Source organism: Rattus rattus, chromosome X (assembly GCF_011064425.1).
Source record: "Rattus rattus isolate New Zealand chromosome X, Rrattus_CSIRO_v1, whole genome shotgun sequence".
Lineage (NCBI taxonomy): Eukaryota > Metazoa > Chordata > Mammalia > Rodentia > Muridae > Rattus > Rattus rattus.
The window spans coordinates 52,261,096-52,271,439 of NC_046172.1; the positions used below are offsets into that span (position 1 = coordinate 52,261,096).

The following is a 10,344-nucleotide window of genomic DNA, read 5'->3' on the forward strand; positions in this document are numbered from 1 at the left end:
AAATGAATAAATACATTTAAAAATGAAGTTAAAAAAAGAAAGAAGAGAAAAAGGAAGGAAATTTCTGGCAGGACCCACATGGCCAGAAAGCACAAATTCCTAAGATCTAGAGACCATGCTTATACTGCAAGCCTAGAGCCATGTTGTAAGGGACAGGAAATAAAGTCCAGAGTCTAGGCAATGCGTCAGGTCAGACTACAGACTTTCTCTTGTGAAGGAGTCACTGACTCATCTCAAAATACACCAAAATATGCCACCTTGTCACATTGATCATTGGAAGCTGAAGCTACTTGAAGATTCATAACCACGAGCAAGGCTATCTTTCCCAGCATGAAACAAGCCACAGAGTTTCTTATCCTTGGTATCAAGGCTGGAAAATAGCCTGGTCACAGCAGCTTTAATGAACCTGACTTAACAAACTCTTCAAAGTAATGTTTTACATTTATATGTTATTGCATTTATTTCTTTTGTTGTGTGTAAGTGCATATGTGCAGGGGCATGCATATGCCATGGCACTGTTGATGAGGTCAGAGGCTAGCCCCTGAAAGTCAGTTCTCTTCTTCCACCATGTAGATCTTGGGAATCTAACTCAGATTTGTCAGGCTTAGCTCCAAGCATCTTCACCTATGAGGAAGGACAAATATCTCCCAGGTGTGATTTTTGGTTTCTGGAGACAGGATCTCATGTAGATCAGGCTGATCTGAAGCTTACCCTGGTTTTGAACTCCTGATCCTTCTGACTGCACTTCCTGAATGCCAGGATTAGAAGCAGGTACCACCAACCTTTATACTCTCCCATCTCTACAACCCCGCTTATGTGTCTGTTAGTAACATCCCTAGAATGTACTACCCTACTCAAGACTTCTATCTCTCCCACCATTTCTTTCTTTTGTTCATTGCTTCAGATTTTATACTTATGATGCTCCCCATAGTCATGAAATTAATAAAACTTTCCTCCTCTCCACTGTTAAGCAGAATTTGTATTAATTGGCTTTTTGGGTGCAGTCAAAGAACTCTCATAGTAACTCAAAGGTACAAAACTGCCCTTCCATCACACAAGAAGGCAGGAAACATAAAACACATAGCTAACAAAAACCCATGACTGAAATCCACACATGCGTCCTCTCCCAGATGGAAACCTCAGTCTCTGAGGGTCAACTCAACCCCAATGCCTAAACCAAAGTGATCCTTAGGAAATGTCCACAGAAAACTACCAGACAGCAAACAAAGTCTTTGGAGATATCCTATTGACTTCAAAGAATGGCCACGAAGTGAACGGTTACTCTAGTCTTGGAGGTGGTGGCAATGGGTCTGGAGGCGAGGGAGTCATTGTTGGCTACAAAGTGAGTTAAAGGCTGTTTGGGTTACATGAACCTTTTTTTCTAAAAAAAAAATCAGAAAAACAAAACTCAACAAAAACAATAACAAAACCCAAACACTAGTTATCACCTCGCCCCACTTAGAACTTTGAAAGTGCTGGGGAAACTGGAGAAGAGGCAACTGTTGGAGATAATATAACTTTCCACAATTGTAGTGGAAAGCAGTATGGAGCCTCAAAAATTAACTAGCATATGATGGCACAGTCTCGCTTCTCAGTGTGTATCTAAAGGAAATGAAATAGGTATGCTGAAGAGACCTCTGCACTGCTATGATTATTGTAGTATTAGCTGCAATGGGCAGTACATGGAAGGAACCTAGAGGCCTTTGTTTCTATATAGGCCTTGACCATTTGAATAATGAGTGGGAAAAGGAAACATGCTATGTTCAACATGGTTGGATCTGGAGGTCATTTTGTCAAGTGTAATGAGCTAGGCACAGAGAGACAAACACCATGTAATATTACGCACCTATCAACTCCAGTTCCAGGGATCTGATGTCCTCTTCTGGAGTCTGAGGATACTATACACAAGACACGTACATGCACATGCACACACATACTCAATAAAAACAAGTCTAGTGTGAAGTCTAGTGTGAGAAGTCCAGTGTGTGCTCCAACTGGAGTTCCAGGAGGAAGTGACAGTATAGATGAGAAATTCATAATTCAGAAATTATGAAAGACCTAGTCTTTATTTTTTTACATGTATTTATTACTTGTTGTGTGCATGCGTGCACACATGTGCACGTACACAGGCAACACGTGCCACAGCACATGTATGAATGTCAGAAAACAACTTAATGAAGTTTGTTCTTTCTTTATAGCATGTGAATGCTAGGAGACAGAACTCAGGTTGTCAGGCTTGGTGTAAGCACCCAGCAGAACCATGGCCTCGTAGGAAGCCTATCTAGGAGATGATACTTCCTAAAACTTGCCTCTTGCCTCTTCTGTTTATTGCAAGTGCATATCTGCCTACAGTGCACCCCTCAAGAGGGGTTATATAAGGACGTGAGTGACCAGAAAGCAAGGCTCGCTGGAGACCATCTTTTAGGCTATCTTTAAAATATTTAAACAATACAAAGTATAATCTTAGTTAGAAACTCACAGCAATGCTATATAAATTATAAACTCACAATAACGCCGAAGAGAAATGGTTACCTGCTGAGCCATGTGGCCAGCCCAACACACTCGTCTTCATATGCAGAAACCAAAGAAGCCAAAAGCATGATAAATAAATATACTCAGAGTGATAAAACTTCAGACCTTCAAAGACAAGTGGAAGGAAGACCTTCAACGATACTCATGGCTGGAAGACAATGAAACCATCCTTGAAGCAATAAAAGAGCAAACTGTCTGCACAGTCTCATATCCACTAAGTAAACTTTTATGAATAATGGGGTAATAAAGAGATTTTCAGCCATAAACAGATATTATTAAAAGAACTTTGATGCACTTGTTTAATTAATGTGACTGGTGTGTGTGTGTGTGTGTGTGTGTGTGTGTGTGTGTGTGTGTGTGTGTTTTCAAGGGCACACGTGCATGTAGAGACCAGAGGCAAATGTCAGAAATAATTTCCCTAAATGGTCCCTCACCTTAGTTTATGAGACAGGGGCTTGCTGAATCTGAAGCTCAACAATTCCTTAAGGATCCTCCTGCCCTGCCCCCGCCCCTCCCCAAGATTGGGAGTCACCTGGCTTTTTTCTGTGGGTGCCAGGGTTGCAGATTGGATCCTCATACTTACATAGCAAGAAGCTTACCAATTCAGTTCCTAAAAGAGCCTTCCAAAAACCTATCCCAGAAGGATAAAAGGCTCTGGCATGTAAGAAGGAATAGTGATTAATAGCCGGCACAGAAAGTCCTTGCCTAGAAAATGAAAGGATATATAATCCGAAAGGAGAAAGTAACCCATCTCGGTAGACAGTCACTGCAAAGCATTCAAAGAGTCTACAAAAAAGACCTGGATTTAATCAAGGTCACAGGATATGAGATCAATACTTTAAAAAAACCAATTGTGTTTGTACACAACAACAACAAAACATTGGAAATTGAATTTTAAAATGGAAACATTTGCAAATAGCACTAGAAATACCAAATCCTTAGTCATAATTCTTACGAAGAATGTACAAGGTCTAGAGGCTCAGCACCATAAAACTTCAGTGAAAAACTTCAAAGACGGCCAGAGTAAATACACTGTGTTCCTAAACTGAAGCCTCACTGTGGCTATCTTGGTGAAAGATAGCCTAAAAGACAGTCTTCAGTGAGCCTTGTTGTCTGGTCACTCACGTCCTTATGTAACCGTCTTGAAGGGCGCACTGTAGGCAGATATGCACTTGCAATAAACAGAAGAGGCAAGAGGCAAGTTTTAGGAAGTATCCTCTCCTAGGTAGGCTTCCTACGAGGCCATGGTTCTGCTGGGTGTTCACTCTCACACTCCTAGGTGAGTTAGTTACCATGTCATGAGCAGTTCTAAAGGGAGGCCAAAGGAACCATGGAGAGTCTTCTAGCCACAATTAGCAAGGAATGACATCTTTAAAAAAAAGATTTATTTATTTATTTATTTATTTGAGTACACTGTAGCCGTCTTCAGACACACCAGTAGGGGGCTTTGGATCTCATTACAGATAGTTATGAGCCACCACGTGGTTGATGGGATTTGAACTCAGGACCTCTGGAAGAACAGTCAGTGCTCTTATCCGTTGAGCCATCTCTCCAGCCCAAGGAATGACATCTTAAAAAATATATATTTTTGGTTTATTTATTTATATTTTATTTTACATAGAGTGTTTTGCCTGTATGTATGTATGTATGTATGTATGTATGTATGTATGTATGTATGTATATATGTATGTACAGGCCTGATGCCTGAGGAGGCCGAAAGATAGCATGAGATAGCTGTGAGCTGCCATGAGGTTACCAGGACTCTGGGACTAGAACTAGTCTTCTTGACTGCTGGGCTGCTTAGAGTTTTTTTCTTTTCCAACATGACAGGAGCTGGGCTCATCTTGGGAGAGGGAACCTCAATTGAGAAAATGATTCTATCAGGTTGTTCTGGAGGCAAGCCTGTGAGGTCATTTTCATGATTAATGATTGAGGTGGGAGGCCCAGCCGAGTGTGAGTGGTGCTACCCCTGGGCAAGGTTGTATGAAAAAGCAAGTCATGGAGATCTAGCCAGTAAGCAGCAGAACTCACTCCTTTTTCTGTGTAGTTCCTGCCTCCAGGTTCCTTGCTCTGCTTTGACTTCCTGGCCTGGCTTCCTTCAGTGGTGGAGTGTATGTGAAAAACTGTCAACTGAAAAAAAAAAAAACCCTTTCCTCCCAAGTTGGTTTGGTCATGGTGATTAGTATAGACAATAGGAAGCAAACTGGGATCTCTCCAACTCTACACCACGAATGAGTGTGTAGGTCTTCTCAGAGGATATCAGAACCTCTGGAGCTGGAGTTACAGGCAGTGCGAACCGCCTAATGTTGGGACTGGGAACTAGACTTAGATCCTCTGCAAGAGCAAGTACTCTTAACTGCCTGAAAAGTTAATCATGCAAATAAGTCTATGACTATGGGAGCTCCCAGCTGATCCTTGCCTCAGCTCTGGCTGACGACTTGATTGCAACCTTGTGAGCCAAAGATCCTGAGATAGGAAGTCCTGAACTCTACCTGGATTCCTGAAGCACAGGGTTCATGAGGTAATAAGTATGATGTTACAGGCCACTAGGTTTGGAGCCATTTTGTAATGTAGTAATAAAAGAAAATGTCCTATTTCTTCAAATTCATGAAAAGATTGCCAGGAACCTCAACCCCAGGAAGGCTTTTTGTTGAAAATTTCAAACAAACTCTAAAGTTTCTTTGATAAAGCAAAGGAATTATAATAGTCAAAACAATTTGGAAGAGCAAAGTTGGAGAGAACTCAGTAACTGACTTCAGAAGAATCAAGACAGCGAGCCTCCAGACCTTGTCCATTCTTCGTAAGAATTATGACTGATTTGGTATTTCTAGTGCTATTGCAAATGTTACAGTTTTAAAATTCAATTTCCAATGTTTTGTTGCTGTTGTATACAAATACAATTAACTTTTTTGACGTATTGATCTCATACCCTGTGACCTTGATTAAGCCTGTGTACTGGTTCTACCAACCTTTTTTTTGTAGGCTCTTCGAGTATCTCTGCAGGGACTGTAAAACCAACCAAGTGAGCCATACACTAGACAGGAGGGCAGAGGAGACCCCATGGAAGCAGTCAATTGATTTGTTTTGGACAAACTACAAAAGTGATTCTATTTTTAATTAAAAAAACATGTCGCGTTTTAATTTTTTTTGTGGTGTGTGTGTGTGTGTGTGTGTGTGTGTGTGTGTGTGTGTGTGTGGCATGGCATACTCATGGAGGGAGGTCAGAGAACAAGTTGCAGGGTTAGTTTCCTGTTGCCATGTGGGTCCTGGCGGTTCAACTGACGTCCTCAGACTTGGCGGCAGCTGCCTTTCTCTACTGAGTCATCTTGCTGGCCCCAGAGGTGTTTTTCAAAAAGATACTATCTCTAAGGACCGTTTGTCCTGGGGGCTACTGAACATTCCTATCTAGCAAACCAAAGGCCTTAGTTTCCTACAAACATAAGCAAAATACTTCAATAAAATATTAGATGCATGAGTGAATGTGACAAATGCTTTAATGGGACCGAGAGGTAAATGTAGCTGTTTTTCAACTTTTATAACTAAAGTAGTATACCTTGGCGGGGGTCAGGGTTTCTCTGTGTAGGCCTGACTGTCCTGGAACTCGCTCTGTAACCAGGTTTTTTTAAAACTCACAGGTCTACCTACCTCTGGCTCCTTTGTGCTGGAATAAAAGGCACCACCACTGCACAACCCTAAACTTTCTAAACTTTCAAATATAGAAATAAAGATTAGAAATTGAGCAAATTAAGCAAAAATAATACTAGTATGAAAGTAATGTGTAAACCTTACTAGTCACTAGAGTTAAAAAAAAAAGAAACAACCAGTTAAAAACTGGGTCACCCTAGCAAAGGTCAAAGAATGGAAAAGAAAGGAAATGTCATGAATGCATATGAGACACAGATTGGGGTTGGGGATTTGGCTCAGTGGTAGAGCACTTGCCTAGCAAAGCGCAAGGCCCTGGGTCGGGTCCTCAGCTCCAAAGAAAGAGAGAGAGAGAAGAGAGAGAGAGAGAGAGAGAGAGAGAGAAAGAGACAATCACCAAAAACAATGAAATCAAAGAGCGCCACAATAAAACAAGTGGTACAATTTCTCGGGGCTAGAGAGATGGTTCATTGTTTTTTTAAACTTTTTTTTTTTTGGTTCTTCTTTTCAGAGCTGGGGACCGAACCCAGGGCCTTGCACTTCCTAGGCAAGCGCTCTACCACTGAGCTAAATCCCCAACCCCGATGGTTCCTTGATTAAAAGTGTTTTTTTTTTTTTTTTTTTTTGGTTCTTTTTTTTCGGAGCTGGGGACCCAACCCAGGGCCTTGTGCTTCCTAGGCAAGCGCTCTACCACTGAGCTAAATCCCCAACCCCTAAAAGTGTTTTCTATACTCCCACAGTTCCCCATCACCCATGTTGGGCAGCTCACAGAGCATATACACAGCTACACACACATACACAGCGACAAAATTTAAAAAACATTTAAAAATGCATAAAATGTTTTTCTTCTTTAGCATTTTTATAAGATGAAGTCTCATTTGCAATCTTCTGGCTTCCTGCCTCAGCCTCCCGAGTGCTGGGATTTTAGGTGTGCCACCAAGGCAGGTTAAGTTTGTACTTTAAACAGCGAAAAGATTTTCATTTTGGGAAAATATACAGCTGTTTATTCTCTATCAAGGATACACATAAAAGACTAGATATGGTGGCACATGCCTGTGTTCCCAGCACTTAGAAGGTGGAGGCAGGAGGGTCAGAGTTCAAGGTCATGTGTGGCTATGTAGTGAGCTTGAGGTCAGCTTGGCCTACATGAGTGTATGTCTCAAAAGAAAGAAATAGAAAAGAAAGAGACACAGATAAAAACAAGCAAAGATTACAAATAAACACTGGGAAGCGGAGCCCTCAGTTGTCAGTGTTCCCCTCCAGTACTCCTGTAGAAAGGGCATCCTCAGGCAGAATGGGGCAAGTTCGGACCTCCTCGGCCGACCTCGCCCCGAGTCGGTGCCTGAACTGTCCGCCTTTAGCTGGACCGCAGACACACAGGGAAGAGTTCAGCCCCAGGACCGACGAGGCTCGATCTTCATCAGCTGCGGCCTTCAGAGGAATTCGCTCCAGCATCTTGGCCACTCTGTCCTCTGGTAGCGAAGATGTCGGCCTCCAACGTCAGCTTGCTGCACGGGACCTCCCGGCAGGCTGGAGGGTCTGAAGGTCTTGTAGAAATTTACCTAATGCATCCTCTGGATATGGTGAAAACCAGGTTCCAGGTTCAGAGAAATATACCAGACCCACCCAGTTATAGAAGCTTAGGAGACAGCTTTCGAGTGATCTTCTGAACAGAGGAGTTGTTTGGCTTTTATAAGGGAATTATCCCACTGATTTTAGCTGAAACACCAAAAAGAGAAGTCAAGTTTTCCACCTTTGAGCTATACAAGAAATTTCTGGGATATATGTCACTATCACCAGGGCTGACAGTTCCCATTTCTGGATTAGGATCTGGTGTAACAGAATCATCGTGGTTAACCCTTTTGAGGTGATAAAAGTTGGTTTGCAAGTCAATCGGAACATGTTCACAGAGCAACCACCTACTTTTGCTTATGCAAGACATATCATTAAGAAGGAAGGTTTGGGGTTCCAGGGTCTCAACAAAGGATTTACAGCAACTCTGGAATGCCATGAAAATTTCAGCATAGTTCGTTTTGGCTTCTACCACAATGTCAAAAATACTATTCCATCCAGTAAGGATACAACCTTGGAGTTTTTGAGGAACATTGGGATTGGTTTTGTCTTGGGGACAGTAGGCTTTAACATCCCCTTTGATGTTGTGAAGAGTAGGATCCAAGGACCGCACCTAGTTCCTGGAGAGATCAAGTATCGAAGCTGCTTCAAAACAATGGAGACGGTCTACTAGGAAGAAGGGATTTTAGCCTAATACAAAGGCCTGCTTCCTAAGGTGATGGGACCAGGTGGTGGGGTGGTGTTGCTGGTGTATGAACACACCTATGCGTGGCTGCAGGAAGACTGGTGAGGAACTGAGAAGCACATTCCCCTTTGACATAACAGAGAAACAGAGATGTGATCCGCAGCCCCACGAAGAGAAGACAAGCTAGACATAGCCGTTAGGTGGGGAAGACAGCCTGCTCAGGAGCAAAGCCCGTTCCGATGTTTTATAAATTTTTCGAAAAACTGACATGGTAGTTTGGGCCATATACGTAACACTGTGAGAAGGAAAGTAACATGAAGCAATGGGGGTTGTAAGTTAGGGATCGATAGGGTAGCGATCAGATACAGTTCATAAAAGCTATACTCCTATGCTTCACCATGAAAACTCATTTGATAATTTTTATAAGAAGTCTATAGATCCATAAATTCTTATAAATAAATAAATAAATAAATAGTTTTGTAGCTAATTTCCTGAGAATTATTCAAAGACTAAGGTATAAGTCAAAATTTAAACATGTTTTATAAGTAATTACTTTCCATAAATGATATTTTAAAAGATAAGAGGGGTTGGGGATTTGGCTCAGTGGTAGAGCGCTTGCCTAGGAAGCGCAAGGCCCTGGGTTTGGTCCCCAGCTCCGAAAAAAAGAACCAAAAAAAAAAAAAAATTAAAAAAAAAAAAGAGAAGAAAGAAAAAAATTTAAATACATCAAAACAGCCTTTTAAGAATGTTTAATTTTGCGAGTGCTGAGTTAAAATGTGAGTCTATTGGTTTTCTTTAGTAATAATATACTTGCAGGCTCTGTTTCTCTAAAGGTATTTTATATTTCACTGTAAGTTGATGTCATTATGCAGGTGAAGGCAGGTACAGGATAGAACGAGGCCTGTGTTTGGACAAGAAGTAAGGACCGGCAGGAGAAAAGTTTAAGAGAGGCAGAGGAGGCTGGAGCGAGGAGGAGGGAGCTGAGAGAACATGGCGACCAATGTTAAAAGTCCTCTTTGCAGGAATGACAGGTTGTTATGACTATTCTTAAGGGATGGATGTGTACAGGCTTTTGTGTTGTCTAGATGGGCAAATTATATCTGATCAATTGGTTGTAAGTTTATTGTGTGGATGTATCGTGGATTGAGAATTTAACATATAAATCTGATTGTTGGTTTACAGTTTGTTGAGTCTTGATTTTACTGGATAGTTGGGAGTTTGTACTTTAACTACCAGGGCCTTGGGAATGTAGGCAGAGTCTGTGGTAGGGAGCCATGATAGGCCAACTGCTGCTGGACTTCTAGAACTATGATTTTACTGGGTAGCTAGAACTAGAGAGTTTGAGGCTAGCAGAGAGCTACCAGGAGAGATACTAATCCGAGGTAAATTAGCACTAGTTCCAATGGCCCGCTGGAGCTGGTACTAGTAAGGGAGCGAGACAGCCAGGGTATGCAGACAGCCAGGGTATGCGCGGAATGGTCCCATGTTGGGCGCTTTTTTATTTTTACCTTAAGTGGGTATATTAAAATCATGCTATAGACTTTTATTAAAAATACATGATATTATATTAAACTGCTTTCTTTTACATAGTTCATTTTGAAAACAAGATTTGTTACTGAGTTTTTTTTGTGGGGGAGGGGTTAGGTCACAAATTGAATGTGCTCTTTGGGCCTTCTCTGTTGCCCAAACTTGCCTCCAAACACCCACCCTTAAAAAGGATGTACGGAACTAAAACTATGTCCAGATTCTTGCGTTTAAGTCACATTTTGAAGTATAAAACCAACTATTTAGAACATTGAAATGTCTACACTAAGTGGCAAACGTTTTAAAAATGGAAATACATTCTTTAGCATTTCTAAGCACTCGTGCATTAATATGTACTCTGGAAAATAAAGATAGCTTCTTGGTCTTGA

General features: G+C 41.5%; 1 pseudogene; it reads left to right on the plus strand.

Annotated features, from left to right (window-relative positions):
* The first annotated feature begins 7,658 nt into the window (after positions 1–7,658).
* On the plus strand, positions 7,659–8,536 carry LOC116888272 (annotated as a pseudogene).
* The last annotated feature ends 1,808 nt before the right edge of the window (positions 8,537–10,344 follow it).